General features: G+C 32.5%; 1 protein-coding gene across 2 annotated transcripts in view; it reads right to left on the bottom strand.

Moving 5' to 3' along the window:
- The window catches only part of LOC119083240 (insulin-like growth factor-binding protein complex acid labile subunit), a 60,697-nt gene extending 40,851 nt beyond the window's left edge, over positions 1-19,846 (bottom strand). Inside the window, exons 1-2 of one of the 2 annotated variants that reach the window (XM_037192897.1) lie at positions 19,758-19,827; positions 19,067-19,442 (exon numbers count right to left, since the gene is read on the bottom strand). The gene's annotated coding sequence lies outside the window, so the exon portion shown is untranslated. Of the gene's footprint in view, positions 1-19,066 lie in introns of both variants that reach the window. The other variant, XM_037192896.1, reaches the window with a different exon arrangement.
- Between the last annotated feature and the right edge of the window lie 951 nt (positions 19,847-20,797).

The raw sequence follows: 20,797 nt of genomic DNA, 5'->3' as shown, positions 1-20,797 counted from the left end.
AATCTCGAATGATTGGGTGTGATTGCCAGTATATGATATTTTCGTCATGAGATTTTCAAATTTTGTACCAAAATACCATAACCTGAAAACACTTTATTGACTGGGAGCATCGATGACTTTAAAAATTCTAAAAAATCTCAGATTGTTCGGAATCCGTTGATTTATCTTAAACGTATTCATTTTTCATGTCAAAATAATATGAAAATGAGTGCGTTTGAATCCTTTTTTTAAAATTGTTATGTCCTCCGCGATGACACTATACAACACGGGGTAGTTTTCTTAATATGCACTGCCTTATCCACGATGAACGGTTTTTATCAACCTTTAATACATAGAGTGTAAGAATCAGTCAAGCTTCCCATCTACCTTGTGGCCGTAATTTATGAACGACCCCTTAGTAGTTGTGTTCGAATAAGTGGTTTCGCGACCATGCTTGTTTGATGAAAAAATAAAATTGAATAGGCGCATTTAATGAGTGCACTAACACGCCTCTTTCGCAGTTTCAGTGCTTATTATGCTTCCAAAAAAAAGGAATTTAATGGACGGTACTACTCCTTTTGAATTAATAAACCGTGAAAAATGCACATCTTCAATCCACTTCATTTTAATATCCCTGATCCAAACATTTTTATTTTCGTACATTTTATTTACGAGTTCTTTCAGCCATTCGAATCGCATAAAACATGCTAGAGTATTATGAAAATGGTTAAAAAGATTGAATTATTTATGAATTGAAGCATGCATTTATATTGAACTGAGGAACGAAAGAAAGAACGAAAAAAAACGTACAAAATATAAAAGAACACCAAACTCATTTTTTTATATTTTTATTTTTTAACATTTTTTTTTGCGTTTGATAAAAAAACTCTATTTCGATAAAAAGTACGAATAATACCATGTGAGTGTATAAAAAGCCGATGAAAATGTTTGTATTTTCTGTTATAGGGAATAAAATTTATCAAAATGCATTTTTCATATTCGGAAAGTTCTTTTCATTTTGTCGGTGTTTTAACATGGCAGAAATGGAAAAATGATGAATGTTGAATGGAAACATTAACATTAAAAGGCGATAAAAAAAAATTTTCTAGATAAAATTTTGTGTGCACTGCGCAATATACACACACGTAACAAATGGTTAAGAATTTAATGAATATTCTCCATGGAACATACATTTTTCGTTGCAGGATTTACAGCTTTTAAATGATTTTAACGCTTTATTGTCGGAGCTGATCACTGTGAACTGAACAATAATTTCGAGTTTATGTTCAATCGATACCAATAAAATATGCACAATATTTTCACACAATGGAAAATTGGTTATAGAGGGAGCGGGTCGGATTTTTTTTTCGTAGCCCACACCGACCCGAATTACATTTTTTTAAGTTCGAGTCCGATTAAGCCGAAAAATATTGAAACCCGATGCAACCTTAACTAGATCTTTAAATCAAAAACCGACCCGAATTAAACTTTTGAATCTAGAGCACGATTAAAATCTTAAGACCAGAGAAGAAAATTTTTAAATTTAAATTACATTTTTAATCCCGAGTCTGGCTAACCGGAAAGATATTAAAATCCGAGCTAATCCAAAGAAGATTTTAAAATTTTAAAAACAAAAATTTTTGAAGCCCGATCCCAGGTAATCCGAAAGACCCGATGCAACCAGAAGAGAAGAAGATTTTAATTCCAAAACCGAGAAATATGTCTTGCGTATGGGTATCCGCCAAAAAACATGGAAAAAAAATATTGAATTCCCAAAATGTCTTCGTTTGGCTTTATGGATACAGTGGATGGACGTCAGTGATGTTTGTTTAGAAATCAGATTCTGCTATTTGGCTCATGGTATACTCATACAAATAGATCTGCTTATACGTTGTACGAGTGAAACAGCTGAATTAAATGTCTATATCACTGACGTCCCAACATGAACGACGAACAAAATTTTGTAATACTTAAAATTCAACCCGATTCGATCTACCCCCATAGTTTCGGGTTCGAATTCCAATCGGGTTCGGTGCCGGTTTTTCTCGTTTTCGAATAACCCGCTCACCTTTAATGAAAACTAAATACGAATAAAACGGAAAATGTGCAAAGAGGATACTGTATGATAATGAATATTCGTCGTAGCTTTTTAGTGTTATTACCACCTTCCGAAAGATTTGTTTTAATAATGGAATAGCGCTGCAAAATTATTAAATTATTTTAATATGAAATTTTGAGCTAGATTCAGCTATTTTGATGCAAAATATTATTATCTTCCGAACGGTGGGTGTATTCGGTGGGAATATATGTATCAGATTAAAATTGTGCATACGAAATGAATGTGATTGCTACTAAAATATTATAGAAATCGTGTTCGCACAATCATTATCATTCCCACATATAATTACGATCCATTTTCCATTTTATATAATTATTAATTCAGTGGCATGAACCGCTGCCACCAAGGTATGTACCGGATAATCTGGAATTTAATATCATCAATGCCATTCGCTTCGTTCTGGCCAGCACATAATAATGTACTCGTGACATAAATTCTCGTAATGATGACTTGCTAAAAATCTAACCACAAAGTTGAAAATCAGTTTAATCAATTTGTTATGGTCATATATTTTTCAGACATCATTTTATTATTATCTCTTTTTTGTCTGATGTTGGGCCGGTTACGGTTTGGTTCGCCCAGCGTACAAGTTAATTTGATATTTTTAGAAGACATTTAGATCAAAATATGTACAATGTACAGACGCGATTAAATCTCTGATTCGTATAATTGACTCAATTGAGTTAGTTTTAAGAGTTTCATGCCTTCAGGCATAATTACCATAATTAATTCGATCAGCATCTATTTTAACCAGACTTCTTAAGTGTAAAAGAAAGAAACTGAAAAGGAAACAGTACAGTTGCGTGTGTGGATCGTAAGAAAAATTTGACTCGTCACACGATGTTAGTTGCGGAAATGCCAAAGAGAAATTTTTAGAAATTATCAAATTAAAAATGAGAAGCGGACATACCTTCGAAAACATTTGGTAAAATTTGATTTGTATTGCTTCAGAGAAGAATTTACTTAATTCAGAATAGTTAAAGTATTCATCATTACATCTTTACATTCTTTGACGAGGCGTGAATCGACATACAATGAGCTTAGGACCTTGATCGATCGACGATTCATTATCAGTTCTGTGTCAGGTAACTTTGTCTCCAGATAACCTACTACAATAGTTGCCACAGCTGTTGCCTCCATACAAAAACTACAGCTGAGACATATAACGTAGTTTACCTGGAGGAGACAAACGTGCATGCAACAGGTAAAGACATATAACGTAGATTACAAACGTGCATGCAACAGGTAAGATTTTCAATTCTTTTTTGTCAGTGGCTTAGCCTCGTGTGTTCAATTTTGCATCGAATATGATTAGAATAAACAATTGAAAGATAACCAGTTGATTAATATAACCATTGTGAAGGTGTAACTGGTATATTCGGGATGAAATGCATTTCGTATGGTTTTAAGGTTAAATATTAAATACCATCACGAGTCAAACCAACAAATTCCGATTCAAACTATTACAAATCCACTGTGATTAACACAAGAGACAAAACATAATTGGATTCAGAACTCTTGAATCGACGGATGAAGGAGTCAATTAAGTGAAGCATAATTTATAAACTGAACAACACTGACAAAATAGAGTTGAAAATCTTACCTGTTTCAGGTAACTTTGTCTTCAAGTAACCTACAATACTTGCCACAGCTGTACCTATGCATAGAAAACATGCAGCTGCGACATATAATATAGATTACTTTGGAGACAAAGTTACCTGCACCGGGTAAGATTTCCAACTCTATTTTGTCAGTGATCAATTGTGTATTGAATATGATTAGAATAAACAATCGGAAGGTTTGACTGGTATATTCGGGATGAAGTGCATTTTGTCCGGTCTTAAGGATAAATATTAAATACATTCACGAATCAAAGTTTGATTATCCAGCCAACAAATTCCGATTCAAACTATTACAAATCCACTGTGATTAACACAAGAGACAAAACATAATTGGATTCGGAACTCATGAGTCGACGTGTGTTATGCGGGGAAGGGGTCAATCACGTGAAGCAAAATTTATAATTTCAAAAACTGAACAACACTGACAAGAAAGAGTTGAAAATTTACCTGTTTCAGGTAACTTTGTCTCCAGATAGTTGCCACAGCTGGAGCTATCCAGGGAGAAAATACAGCGGCGACAAAATTATTACTTTGGAGACAAAGTTACCTGCAACAGGTAAGATTTTCAACTCTTTTTGTGTTGAATGGCGTATCGAATATGATTAGAATAAATAATAGAACAACAACCAGTTGATTAATATAGCCAGTGTGGAAGGTGTGACCAGTATATTCGGGAAGAAATGCATTTCGTGTGGTCTTAAGGTTAAATATTTAATACCCTCACGAATCAAACCAACAAATTCCAATCCAAACGATTACAAATCCACTGTGATTAACCCAAGACACTAAATATAATTGGATTTGGAACTGATGAATCGACGGTATATTAATATAAATGAAAGCTAAACGTTCGTGGAATAACATCTGCTACGAAATAATTGCGTTGCTGAATATTACATTATTTATTGGTTACTGATAATAAAATGGAAATTATTTTCCATATGACGATAAGATAACCGAATTGAATTGATTGTGTGTTTGTGTTGCGAAATGGGGTTAGTATAAACGCAGACAAAGCACAATGTTAACTCAATCACAGACAGAGTATTCTAATGAATAATGAATCACATTAGCTTTAAATGTAGCAATGAGATAATTCCGAATGTGACTTCATAGAAGAGCTAGAATCGTTCGACCTATTAATATTGATGAATTGTTCTTGAATGAATCTGTTTTGTTTTTTTTTTACTTGTTCCTAAAAATTCATTATGAAGTCAGTTTTCTTATTAACACCTAGACATAACTTTTTTGTTCGTCGATATGATGGCACCAAATATATTATATAAATAACCGATTGTTGAATAAACAAAGATAACGTGTAACGAAAAAAAACAAACACCATATAAACAAGGCGTAGATAAATCCAGCGAGCGAAAGAGCTGTAAACGCTCATAACTATAATTTTCCGACTACGCAGCACAACATAATATTTATGCATTTATACTAACCAAATATTTACCGAAGAACATTCAAGATTAATAATTGTATATATGCAGTGTTAGATTTAGTTAGGTGCTTTTGACTAATCTAGGTATTTATAATTACATTACATATCAATCCGAAACTGTTTGTTTTGGGTTTAAAATAACAAAGTGAAGAGGGTTTATTAACCTTGCGTTGTATAATAACATCGAGTGTATAAGTTTTGGAAAGGTAAATTTTGCCTTTAACAAGATTAAAAAAGGATGTAAGTAAACGACGTGCGGGCAACAAATTTACATAAGCAATAAGAATGTTTCTTCTTTTCTTCTGAATCTCTCAACTATTAATTTCAATTAAAATCTTTGTTTCAAATAACCTACTTGAAACGAAACAGCGACTAAACCGAAGACTAAATAAATAAAAAAAAAACTCAAAAAAAAAATTCCGCAAATTGAAACAATGACTACCGAAGACCTCTTCCAAGCCGGGTCAACTAACTTTTGCTACCATGCCGTAAAGAATGTTTACGATTTATTTATTTATTTATACATTGCGGCTCTCGAGAAGATTTCGACATTTTCGTTTCATTGCGCGCTTGCAGTTTCTTCATAAATTCTCATTTATTATTTTCTTCGTTAACATCACGATTTCTTCGAGAGAAAAAAAAATGTCTTCGTTAGTTCAGCAAATAAATTTTATTTTCTTAGTTTGCAAATAACTCGGGGAAAATGTAAACCACATTCGGAAGGTCAATTTTTTGCAGTTCCAGTCATAAAAAGTGGAACTATAAAATCGCTAACATGACAGAAACGGTACAGAAGTTATAATGGAGGTGTAATAATTCCCAATTGCAATAATTAGATTTTATCGACAGTCGGATAATGTCGCTAGCATAGTTGCATAGTCACAATGTCTGTACGTTTATTGCTGAGAAAAACTTAAAGACAGTAGTGAACATTAAATTTTACAGCTACAAGATCTCGTACACAAGATCGTATAATAATTTTATTTTTCAAAGGCAATTAATTAAATGTAAAAAAAATGGAAAGAAAGAAATAAAAATCCATTAATTACCAGCCATCGTGAAAAATCAGAACTACTTATGCAATAAAGCGTACGTATAGCGACTTGCTAGGCGAAGGAAGTAATTCTTTACACGAATGTTATGTAATTAGTAAATAAAACTAGCTCATTGAACTAGTTTACAATCACATAAAACAAACCTTTACGTCGGAGAAACCAAAAAAAAAATCTCTCTCGTTTAATTTAAATACAAATATTCGTTTAAACGACTGCAAAATCGTGCCAGTTTAAAGTATAAAACTAAGCAACAAAAAATCGGCAAACACAACGAAATACACAATTAAGAAAAACAAGAAAAATAGAAAATAATATAAAATTCAAATAAACAAGATTAAGAGCAAAAAACTATGTCTTTGGTGGAAAAAAGTCTTCGTTCTCATATATAACCAAATAACCATTGCCAAGTGCCAAATGCCAAGCCGAGGAACGTTCCATGGAAAATGGCTTCTGCTAGCAAAATATTTTTTTCAACATTACACACAACTTATATAAACATTTTTGTCTCTAGGTGGTTACTCGTACCGAGACTATAAAACAAAAATAAATTGTTAATGCTTTACATTACATAGAGACATATAACTGGGGTATCATGCGTTTATATATAAATATGGACTCATCTCTTGAAACAACGAGAGTAAAAAAATCGCAACTTTTTTCACCATCTTTTACTGTTAAAAATGCTAAATTGCTGTAGACGCTGTATAATTTCAAAACAAGTGGAATCGTATAAAATATAAATTAGGACAAACGGAGTTTACAAAAAAAAAAAAATTTTGTATATTCAGTTCAACACGGTTGTACGTATTCTTGCACTACATGAGACTACCAAATGATATGTTTTCTAGAATGTGGTGTTTCAAAATGAAATATATTTTTTCTCATATAAATTGTTATACGCAACGAAATGTTTTTCCTCTCGTAATACTAGAGAATATTATAAAACGTGTGTACATGTACAGCGTGTGTACACTCGTTTTTTTTTTTCATTCTCTCGATTCAAGTTTTGCTTATACTGCCATTAATTAAAATTTAAATCAAGATACTAAAATTTATGACTTTGTTTATATGATAAAAATGGTTCTATTACAATGCAGAGTGCCGCGAAGGAAATTGTTGTGAACGGTGAATTTATGATCATGACCAGTGGATGTTTAATATCGTTGTCTACGGTCTGGGTTTTATATTTTGCTGTCTCTCCGAAACATGGAACAGAATGAGCATATTAATTTTCGGGATTTTCATCAACCAATTGCCGAAGATTTATGGAGTCAGCAAATTACAAATGAGACGAAATTAATTAAATTTTCTATATTAACGTTACGACGAAAAATTTTCGAGCTAGAAATATGTGGTGTGAATTGAGCAGAATAAATTAAATGTTTGGTTGTCGATAAATTATTTAATGAACTTGCATATCATGTTCATGCTTAAATAATAGTTGAATGTTATATCACCGAACCATTCCAACGGAAAGGCAATATTATTCAAAAGTTATTTAAAGAATTTTTTAGTGACACATTACCACAGATGAACATCTATTTACGGATAAAAACTTGTGTCTTGTGCATTAAATAAATTATTGTTTAAACAAGCACTTAAAGAAATCTTTAACGATATGTTGTACTGTTTTAAGTATCGGGGTTGTAACCACATACGAAGTTCTAAGTATAAAAAAATGTATTCTCCGTGTGTCGACCGAATAACTTCATAACTTTTTCTTCCATGATAAATTGGTGATTTCACATCGATCAAAAGCATATAAGAAGCCACTATCAGTTACTTTTTTAGGGATATACACATTTCTGAGGGGGAAAAATTTACCGAACAAAAATACTGTCACAGTGCGAACGAATCTTTCAGAATCGTATAAATAACCGACCAACAACGTGATACATAATCACAAGATTAGATCCCTCCTGAAAAGTTTATATGTGAAAAACAAACATGAATGTACACACAAAAAGTACTTAAATCCGAAAATGCACATCAATCAAACGGCGGTATTAGAGAAATATACGATGTAGGTGCGACAAATTCGAACCGACGCGAAAGATGGAAAAATGTAATGAAATCGAAATACATTGAAGAAAAATCACAGCGCTTTAATAGGATTGGCAATAAAGTTTAAGTAGACGGGCGTGTCTGATACTGTACAAAAATCAATGACTATACTGCTGGCAATGTCTAATGATCGGTTCCCGTAGATTGAGAAAGTACGAAGATTAGCACGATTTTACAAGGAAGACAAAAAAGGAAACAAACTTGTTAGGACCACTTCTCAATCATCATCTGTCATCGCCAGCAACGACAAAAGCAATGAGCTCTGGATCAAGGTATTCTTAAATACCGAAATACCTTATTAAACAAATGAAGTACAAGATTGTGTTTCAAGATTTTAGGCCATTCTTTAAACAAAAGAAGTAATAGATTTAATGATTTTGTGTGTTATGCATTTAATAACTTTTTAGAGAATGATACTATCGATTTGGATTGCATATCGGAGGGATGTTAGCTATGAGCTGAGCATAAAGATATGAATTAAATGTATGAAGACATCCGAAATTGATGAATGAAAGGAAATTCGTTTGTAAGTTAAGAGGCAGTAGTGTTTCAGTTAAAAAAAACTTATTGAAGTGACTATTCGCACACGAATGCGAATTGTGAAACTAAAAGCTTATGGAAAAGCAGCTTATGCTCCATTTTACAACATGGAACTAAAGGAGCTTGTGCTCTCATTTACAAAAAGAACATACATGAGGCATTATGCTGCCTTTTACAACATGGAACATAAGGTACTTTGTAAAACAAAATACATTTTATAAAAAGAGCCCCTTACAAACATCATGTAGAGCTTAACCAAAGCTGATACTGTTGTCATTTTGTCTCACAATTGAGTATTCGCACTCTTGTGCGTATAGCAACAGCCATAACTTTCACCCTGACTACCCAGAGGCATTCATCTTGCACTTCATTTTGCTAATGTAAGTTACAAAAGTCGATAGTAAAAAGTGTTTTGCTGCAAATTGCATCGAGAGTATAAGTTCTTAAAAGATTGGAGTAGAATGTGAACTTGAAGTTAAGTTTCGATAATGTTAATGTCATTTAGCAAGTTCATAGTCTAAGGTATAGTCTAAATGATACTGACGAATCACTTAGTCTTAACTTTAGTGTAGGTTATCCCTACGACGCAGTATATTTTCAGTTCAGACTCCAAAAATTATTTATTTAATTTCGTTTTAAACTTTAAGTCAAAACAATTGTTATTTATGTTTAACATTTAAGTTTAATGTTACAGCGTGTATTGTTACAATATACATTACTTAGTCTTTCATACCCTTGATACCAGCAGAATAAAACAAACTTATTACATAAATAAGTAATGTGTGTATCTTGACTACAGACCGGATACGGCAGAGCTGTATATCGCGTATACTGTATTAAGGATCTGTGTTTAAATAATTAAACATTGTCAATGATTTGTTATATACATATACACACACTTTGTGATGCCGTTCAAATTAGATTAATTTTCTAAGAAGTTGTCGTAAAACGTGAACATCGAAAACATTGTACTTTTGTGCAGCGAGAATATAGGGACATTCAATATTCATTCGCTGGTATAATAGAAATTAAGAGATCTTAAATAGTCATAAAATACACCATCATCAAATTAAAATCGTAAAACACGCCATAAAATGATATACGATACCGAAAAGTCTTGAAAATTGCTGTTTCATTCGGTTGTTTCGGTCGTATAATAAACAATACCGCTGAGAGATTTTTTGGCTCATTTTTTTCCGTAATTTATTCATGATTATGTTGCTGTTCGGCTGACAAGATACATTGCGAGTAGATTTAGGGGCTGCTGTAATTTAAGAATTTAAGCGAAAGTTGTCGTCACTGCAGAGCGGTAATTTTTATTTAGCCATTATGAGACTGGTGTATTTATATATGGTCATTACAAAGCATGAACATTAAAAACGAAACGAGGTAGATATAAAAACGAAGATAATGTGGTCATTGTAGTCGGTGTGACACAGCCAGAATTCGAGAATCTGTACAACACTGATTGCTCAGTTTTGAAACTTTGGGGATGGAATATTTGGGAAGCTAAATTACCGTCGACTGCGTGACGCTGATGTTAATACACATCGACATTTTTTTTTTATCGTTAATTCAGTACTTTTTTTTAAGAGATAACCCTGAGGCTAATCCAGTTACAATGTACCTGCAATCATGTAAAACTAAATCCACCGAAGCTAAATTATTTGTTCGATGGTTGATTGGATTGGATTGATGTATAGCATAAATATTCGTCATCATTATTAATATTAAGCATGAGCACGCAATGAAATTAGCATTCCCCGTCCATGCAGATGTATGTTAACAACGATATAAATAATAACCGACAATATTAATTCCAACCATTTGATTGAATTATTTTGTATTATGCCATGTTTATGACATTAAATTAATTATGAGATATATGATTTGTTTATGATGCTGATACGTCCTGTAAATACAGGAGAGATGTAACGATACCATGTTCGGAAACAAATAGATTTTCAATTCTAAGAATCCGTTCATTCTTTAAGGAATATTGTACAACATAACAATATTCATGTGCATGACGTTCGTTTTACTAGCGCAACTAAACATACAATACAAACAACCAGGAGCTGCGGGAACGGATCAAGAAAGCTGCCTTTTAAACCATTATTTGAATGTTTTCGTAATTATATTATAGGTCCTACCTTATGGGTGGGTTAGGTCCCTCAGCTGGTGAACTTATCAAAAACAATTTTATTTCAATTTCAAAACTCCATTCTCTAAATTAAGACCAGATAATGCATACGCCCAAGTTCTTTCGGGTATTACTTTCACATCATTAGGTCGATATAGCCCAACGACCTCTTGAATTTTATTCCTCGACGATTGGCTTCAATCAAATTTTTGAAAATCAGTTCAAAATTCCTCAAGATGTATTTTCTGACGTACAAGTCCTCATTTATAAAAATCACTTTTAGATGAAATTTTAGGATATTTCTGACGTATTTCACGATGCGGTTGAATGAATTTTAACTGAGCATTTCGATATTTTTGGATATTATTAGTCAGCTCGGAGCGCTGAACAAGGTTCCACAAAATTTTTTTATTTTCATCCGTACCGTCGGTGACATTGGTTCATGCCCATCCTGTCTACAGAGAGAGTAGTGGAAAACTGGTTGTGGTTTCAATCGATAGTGCCTGAAATTCTAATAACAATTGTACAAAAATTTGGTACCCTATGTGCAAGTGAAGCCGGCAGAGACATGCTAAAGTAGAAAAAACGTGATTTTCAAACAGTCATAGAGGCGTGGATACTTGAGGAATGAAGCTAATAAATAGTTCTAGCAGTAGAGCAACATTTCCTCTACCAATGACCAAAAAATTATTTTTGGAGACCAACTACATAGAGTACTTTCAAGCTTTTCCCTCATATTTGGTAAAATTTGCAGGTTTCAGAGGCACGAACTTATTTAAAAAAAATTATTTAAAATGGTTAATTCTGATGTGCTGGAAGTCTCAGCAGTCCATCGACACCGCACATGCAATGACTCATGTCAACAGTGCCGATATGTTGGAAGAATAAGTGAAGTGTGTCCTTCTACAGTGAAATTTTGTGCATTTTGTGCAGCGTTGCAGTGCAATTAAAATGGTCAAATTTCATCTATTTTCTTAGTTCGATTAAAACTAGCAAATAGGATGAAATTTGACATTGGTAGGTTCCTTCCAAAAATCTATCTATTTGAAAGACAATTCGTGAGTCTGAAAAAAGTTCTAAAAGATGGTTTTCTTGGTTTCGTTCCCGCAGCTTCCACTGAGAAACACAAAATCCTTTCCAATAATAGATTCATAACGCAGCGTACATTTTCACAATATTATAACTTATTTATGAATATTAATTATTGAATTTTCTGAAAGCATCATTTCGATCTCCGTGTAAACACATTGAAATATACATTAGCTCGTATAATGCGCTTTGCTTCTCTTATATTCTCCAAAACGCTGCCGGGTAAAGTAAATGATAAACCAGTTGATGACGATGAATGAATACGTACATAATATGCGTTTCAATCGGGTAGAGAATCGGAATTAAAACAAAACGAGATAATTATTTGTATGTTATGTTCTAGTTTTATGTTCAATTAATAATATATTCTGTCGGTGATACACGGTAAATTGGATTGAGGCACACAGCCATGGATGATAATAAAACATTTTCAAATAACATGGTATCACGAGGTTTCTGCTTTGCAGCCGGAGGCTTGACGATTATGTTCGGTTTTTTTGCCAGTGTTAATTAAATTAAATTCATTTGTAATTTATTTAGACTGTTATTTCGCTCTAAACAGATAATAAAAATTGTTTCTAATTATTTGAAAGTAACAGCCCCGTCTCAATGATAATTATTCCGATACAAATGTACATACCAGTCATGGCTACATGTCCCGATCTCATGTAATTACAGTCAATCACTATTTTCAAACAAAATATTTTCAAACAATCGTCGAAAAGTTGTGCAACATTTGTGTCAGAAAAACGGATACAAGACACGGCCCAGGAATCCCGTTTACCTGCAGCGAACAAAAGATGATTAACCATCCCATCGACCGACAACATAACTATTATTATTACGATAAATACTCGACATTGAAACGTAAAATGTGTGTTGCGAATCGAATGGATCAACAAAAATAGTGTCAAAAACATGTCAAATAATAAAATTGCAACGTGCAAGTCTATTATTATTTATTATTGTTAGTTGTACACTGTTTTATTAAAAGTTAACCTTAAGCTATTGTGTTAATAAAAAGGTTCAATTTTTTTTACATTCACTGTGTTTGTGAAGCAATGCAACAATTAGGGTGGTTCAAAAAGCACTTTGCTCGACTTTTTTTGGGTAACCTTAGGAATTCTGAAAGGCCTCGGCCAGAAACTAAGATTGACACAAAAATAATCGAAAATCGACCGCTTGTTAGCGCAGAATCAACATGTGAAAAAGTTTCCAAATGTTTTATCAAAATCGGAGTTAGATTGACATTTCATTGAAGTATTAACATTCTTAAATCGTTCACTCGAGAGTCTAATGTCGACAGGCGTGTTTTTAATTTTTATTGAATACTTTGGACTCTAGTGAAAGAGGTGTCGGGGAATCTCGCACACGTGAATCCTAGTATGCGTCCTTTTACGACATGTAACGAAAAGTCATAACTGTGCGAGATTTACCACTTAGAGGCGAGTTTGTGTGGAGTGCGAGACTACCCTACCCCGTGAATGAATTAAGACCATTTAAGAATTTAAAAATTTTAATTAAATGACAACTTAGCTCCGATTTTGAGAAGTCTCCATTTGGCACCTTTTTCACATTTTCAGTTTGCTCTAAGCCAAAAAGCGATCGATTTTCGAATTTAATCCCTAAGCCTAAACCTAAAAAAAGTCGTTACAAAAATTTGTTCATACAAATTACGAACCACCCTAATGCAACATTGAGTAGAATGTTCGACGAAACAGAAATGTTGTTCGTTTAAAAATCGTTTAACTTGATGGTGATCATACGAGACTTGAAATCATACGAAAAAAGTGATAGCTAATTTATATGTGGAATAAATTACATTTCCCATCGTTTTACTTTTTAATAGCTGTACCTACAGAGTGAATCTAGCCTTTAGAATTCGGTTTGAGTCTGTTATTATTACATTTTACTTGTTTATTTTCATCTGGTTGCGGGTTGGCGTATGTTAAACAACCATTATGGAAATGATCTTCGAAAATTACCATTTTTTTTTATTCACTCCGTAAATTGTGATGCTTATGACCTTTTCGGATAAATCGTTTCAATGTTTTACCATGTACAGGAAACAATTGTCAGATTTATCCATTCATACACAACGTTTGAACTTTAAGCTCAACGAGAAGTAGTAGATTGCCTTAGATTGCAAAACAATTTTTTTTTTATCAAACGAAATTACAAATTAAAATGCAAAAAACATTGTATCGAAATTCAATACTTGAAACACCTTTAATCACCTGCAAAGTGGTTTCGGTAAATCGGAAAATCATACAAGTCTATAACTATCCATATCTAGCATAGTTTTTGTGTGTGCAAGAGATTTCAAGCATGCAATTGATGAAAATAACCAGACTCAATGGTATTACAATTTGTATAATTGGCAACGTGTGTATTATATATCTTACCATTGAATTGTTGCGTACTCCAATCCAATTCACATACAGGTAATAGAGTGAAGTAAAGAAAAAAAAATGAATTATTCACGTTACAATGTAAAAGCGGGTATATGCTAAACGATGAGTGATGCAACCCAACGTTAAATTTGCTTAGTTATTAGCGGAATGTTATTAAAAAATAAATGTTAACACTGTTGCGCAACAACAGTTTTGACGTGTAAATTTAATAATAAAAAAACTTTTTAAATGTTGTTTGTTTTGGTTAACGTTTTTCTTCAATACATCATACACTTCGTACGCCACATTCGTACGTATTTTATTCGAATGTGTGTACCTTAGCAGTACACATCGATTAAATTGGTTAGTGTGTTCAAATATGTTTAATATCAAACGATTTTTTTTTATTATTTCGAGAGGCAACTTCTCAGCGATGGTTATTTAATGATATAAATGTTTTATTTTGATTGATTCATTGCGCGCCGAGTAATTACGACAAATTCACATTCGTCATGGACACACCGGGTTCATAATCAATTAACTTTTTGTGTATTTTGAATGGTTTTAAGGTCATTTTTTTAGAATTGAATTCATTGTGTACAACGAATTCATATTTTTAATACTTTGTATGATTATTAGGTTGCAGCACTAGGTTCCTACATGTATATACCGAATATATTCGTACTCGTTTTACATTCCGTACTATTATCCTATAGTGTTATTTATGAATAAATACAATTTAAACGATTTTGATTAATTGGCCGAATGTGTAATTTGAGAGTGCATTTTTCATTAAACATCAAAAGCTATCTCATTAAGAATAAATGAAAATTAATGAATTAATTGAATAAATAAATCATAAATGATTATAATGTGTACGTTTGCCAGCTTAGCGTGGAACGCACATTCGATCGAAATCGTTACACGGTGAAGTAGAGGAAGATTTCATAATTTTTTGGTTTGTTGATGTTTACATTTTGGATAGATAAGGTCATATTGCTGATGAGGAATGATGGTTGTTGTGCGTTTTTTTTTCCTTCATCTCTCTCTTTCCTCTATTCACACTGTGTGTAATAGACCTGGGTAGAGGAATTTATCGTCTAATTTTTAATCAGCTTAGCATTTTAATTAGAAATGTTATACTTAATTTAAGCTATTGGGTATATTAAGCCGGATGAATTAAATGAAAAAAGAAAACTTTTTTTTAACGAAAAAGGAAAGATTTTTTTTTACTATTAATTTGAATTAATTACTTATAAGCTGTAATTAAATACAATTTATTTTCCATAATGAGTCTTTACCATTTATAATATTTATGAACAGAAAAAAATATTATTTGTGGCATAAAAACGAAATGAATCTAATTGGTCAATTAAATGATTGAGAATTATGAAATATTACGAAATAACACTCTATCATATGTTATGTGATTGAAAAGAAAGTATAATTCGAAAGAATGGCGGAAGTTGTTAAAGAGATGCACGTTCATAGTTCACAAGAAGGAGTATCCTTGCATTTTAGACATTCCAAAATAAACGCAGATTGACAACATCGAATCCATGTCATCGATTGTATTCGAGTGATAGTAACAATATAAACTAAAATTGACGCATTAAGAGCAATGGACCCCTTGCAAATTTGTAGCCTACATTTAGGCTGGAAAATATTCGTTTTTTGATTATTTCATAATTCAATTTAATTTTAAATAAAATTGGTTTGTGGGTGATGTACTTATAACTTGCTTGGAGAAACCTTTGCAGATTGTGTAAACTTATGTAATCTGCACAGGTTTCTCCAAGTGGGTTAAGTTATGAGTCAGACCTTATGACTCACAAACCAATTTTTTCTTTAACACATTTTTGGATGCTTCAATTGTTTCACTTAAAAAAAAAAGATTTTGGTTGAGAGAAATCATCAAAAAACGTATATTTTTAGGTTAAAAATTTGCAAAGGATCCATTGCTCTTAAGAGCAATCGATGCTTAGCTAAAATTGTAGCCTACATTTGCGTGTCTCATTTTTGATGATATCTTTTCATCAGAATCCTTTTTAAAAATGTACGACCGTGAATGTGTTAGCTTTAAAAAAAATTGTTTTTGTTGTAGGTAATTTTGCCCTCGCATGTGTTAGCTTTGAATAAAAAATAGAAATGTTTGTGATGATGAAACCTAGGTCCGAGAAAATTCAAATTTTGTGTCTATTTTCGTGAACTATTAAGTTTTCTCTATAACTTAGGTTTCATCATCAAAATTTTTTATTGAAACCTAACACATTTCAACACCAAACGATGTTTTTTTAGAAAAAGGGTTCGAGGGCAAAATTATCGTCAAAAATGCCAAATTTTTTGTGCCTTAATGTAGGCTACAAATTTGCCAAGTGAAGATTACTCTTACCGAAATTTTCATAAATTGCTCAGTTTTCTCAGATCTGGTCAAACTGCTACAACCAAATCTATTTATTATTGAAAATCAACAAATTCGTGGCAGTTTTTGTGGTTATTCAATAAAATAAAATACGAAATAAAATTCCAGTTAAGCCTAAGCTAAGTTACCGCATCTCTCGACTATATGATCTTTTGTCGACAACAGTAACAAAAATTGGTAATAAGCTTCTGTTAAGAGGCGTGGTTAATGGTTACGTAAATAGCCTCCATTTGTGCGTTTCGTATTTTATTTTCGGGGAAATCTTTTTACAAAAATTCTTTTTCATAAAAGTACGAACTTTATTTCAAAAGAAAATGTTTTGACCTGAGAGTTGGTTGTGCCAGTTTGACCAGTTCCGAGAAAATGAACTGTTCAAACTGACACAACGAACTCTATTTCGTACTTTTTTGAAAATGATTTTTGTAAAAAGATATCATCGAAAATAAAATACGAAGCGCACAAATGTAGGCTGTAATTTCAGCTAAGTGGTCATGGCTCTTAAAGTAAGGTCGACTTAAATAATGCATTGCATGCTAAAATGAAAGATTTTATTTTAGTCTGTTGCAAATAGTTAAATCAAATGAAGTAATAGATTCGATAACTCTCCTTGTGGAATCTGTTAAATATTACAATAGTTGGAAAATAACTGCTTGAAGCATTAAAAAAAATTAATTCATGAGCCAGGGCAACAGTTCATACCTTTGAAACAATTTTTTAATCCGAAAATCAGTCGGCAATTACGTTTTTGAGTAAGAATATACCTTCCATTGAGCCATCGAAACAAATTAAGATATTTATTTTCAAGAACGAGTTAATTTTAACCCCACGGAGATTTCCACAGAGATATTGTTTGAGGTAATAAATCAAACAAAAACTTTTTTTTAAAAGTCAAATTTTATTTATATTGACTGGGATCATTTCTTTGTGTTCGACACTGTACTGTTCTTGCATAACCGAAGAAGGGTTATTCAATTCGAATGCAGTGAAAAAGTAGTAATAATGATTGGGGAGTACGTGAATGGAGAAGTTGGACTCTGGACCGACCAGAGTGGAGACGAGTTGTGGTGTCCGCCAAAACGCGATTGGATCAGTACTACTAACTTAGTTGAGTTGATAAGTAAGTTATAATGATTCCTAACAAATCAGAAAAGAAACAAACAAAAATCACGATCACTGTTTCGACAAAATAGGATTATGTACTGCATGGCAGACGAGTTTAGAATCATATTGTTTGATTAGATGTTCCCTAATACGAGTCGCAAGCGATTTTTGCAACACATCTCTGCTTCTTTTCAAAGACATTTGCTCATTAGCACATTTTAGGACTGATATCACAGTCTTGAAAGAAAACTTTATTTCAGCACTAGGGCTCACTTCACACAAAAAAAATGACTTCAAGAAAAACAATTCTACTAATCTGTCTCATACGGCTATTCATCTGTTATCGATATAGACGACGAAAATAATGACAAGCTCTGGATAATTATGGTCCTTTATATAGTAAAATGCATGTTAAAAGAATTGAAGTACAAGATTTGAAATCAACCGATTAAAAATACTTTGATCGATGGAAGTAATAGACCCGATAATAATACTGGTCATATGCTTACCGACTGTAACAGGTTAAATATTTCATTCTATGAAATCGTAGAATGATTTATTCGCCACAACAATAAATTTTTTTATTCTTCAGGTATGCCAGGTATCGCATCATTTTGTGCATCCAACCGACCATAATTACCTTAAATAGTCCAATTAAATAAATAGTACAACATACTAAAAATTCTTTCTAATTAACCATTTCCATATAAAACAGACCAGAAATTGTATTTTAAAACCCCCACGTCTACAATTGCATACCATTGTATTATACGAACACTAAAATTCCATCTTTTTCCATACCGAATCCTCGAGCAATGAATTTTTAATAAGATAAAAACGTAATTTTATTGAAATAACCGACGAATTAACATTCCCGTCTGCCTTGACTCTTTTGTATCATGCAATATGTATATACTGTGGAATGGAAGACACACTCATCGCACACTACTTATTTAAAACATGAATATAAATAATTAAATATACGAAAACAAATTAACATAATAAATTGACGATATGATATCACCTGTTAAAAGAACTTTTTTTTGTTTTCTTACATTTTGTTATTAATAATTTAAAAGCCTTAACACTTACATCTTGATTTATTAATTGTTGGTTGTTGTGTGTTGGTGTATCCTTCATAACTTTGGGGGATATCTTTCTCTCTTTAAATGTAATCCTCATATACATCAAAAAAAATAAAACGAGTTTCTTTGAAATAAAGACACCGCAAATTTTAACCGAACTTTTTTTTTATGAAACAAAACTGGAAATTATCGCACAAAATAACAAAATACTTTTTCGAATATTCATCACTTTCTTTTTAGCGTTTACAAGTCTTCTGTGGCGTTTGTTTTGGTGTTGTATTTTCTGTGTAAGTGTAATCTTAAGTTACAGTCACCAATAAATCATATTTCTTGTAAACATAAATCTTTTCGAAAATAAACTCACGTATACGAAAGATAATTCACTGATATTCCATACGAAAAAATATAGTAAAAATTTTGGTTGTAATAAAAACGACAAAAGAAACAAAACAAAAAAGTAACCAAAATAGAGATGCGTCTACAGTGTTTGTTGTTTTAAATCACAAAATAAAAATTTTGGTAAATTTTTTTATAGAAACAAAAACATAGAATTCATTTGGTTCTAGAAGCCTGTTTCGTCTTCACTCCACAAAATTTAAATGCAACCGAAAAATATCATGTGTTGATAAGCCACGAATATAATATCGGACTGATTTTCAAATTAGAAATGATGTACACATTTGTGTAACAACAATCACCTAATAAAATGTTTGAAGCACTCTGAAACGGCTTATAAAATCCATCCGCTATAACCGATATTCAACTCTCAACTGACGAGATTGAGTATTCTGGTTGAACAACAAAAAAAAAACGTTGTTATTATAGCGACACGGTTTACGGAGTCGTTCAACACTTTGCATTCAGGAGAACGTCAAATTCGTTCTTTTTTATACATCAACCGGCTATAATGAAAAATATTCGCATTCAGCTTTATGATAGAGAGAATGGCGGTTGTACAAGGCTAATTGAAGAGAGTTTTCGGTGTGATTTCACATGTGATGAGTAGATGAGAGTGCTTCTCTCGAAATTCAATTCAATCGCTCTCGAAATTCAATGATAGAAAAAAAAGATCTCTCTGCACAAACCTGCTCGATTCTAATACGAAGTCGAGCCGAAATGTTGTTGACAAAACAAATATGAGGGGTAAAATCTAATAAGAAATATAATATTTCTGTGTATGGTATTGCTAGATGAAATGTGTGTGTATATAGCCCAGCTCATTCTTCTTTTAATAAGATTGGAATTTTTCATATCATTGACTTTCCCATTGAAACTTTAGAGCTATGAATTTAAAGTTTGGCATTGCCCATTCCCTATCAGTATTAGCTGAATGTAATTAGGATTCTTCAGTAAGACAATTCTTATAAAAGACAAGATTCTTTTGCGAAAAAACGAAGATCATGGGAGCGAGAGAATCAAATAATTCCTTATGCAACTCGCGATCATAATGTTCGAAAACTGCGACCTTTAGATCCCTCTGTTGCATAAAGCGTAGTATGAATCTCGATGCGAAGTACTTGATTAGGCTCACGATGTGTATTATGACACACGGCCTGCGACTTGTGCCCACATCTAGAGCCCAGTACCGAACTGGCTCGATAAAGCCCATCGGGGGCTCCATGCAACTTAATTTAAAAAGGCCCACAAATTAAAATTTCTCATACAAAAATCCAAAAGGCCCATCGGGAATTCCCCGAATTCACCATATGGCCAGCCGGGCCTGCTAGAGCCTAATAAA

The sequence above is a fragment of the Bradysia coprophila genome, unplaced genomic scaffold (assembly GCF_014529535.1).
Source record: "Bradysia coprophila strain Holo2 unplaced genomic scaffold, BU_Bcop_v1 contig_583, whole genome shotgun sequence".
NCBI classification, from domain to species: Eukaryota; Metazoa; Arthropoda; class Insecta; order Diptera; family Sciaridae; genus Bradysia; species Bradysia coprophila.
Note: the sequence above shows the minus strand (reverse complement) of the source record. Positions and strands in the feature narration are given on the sequence as shown.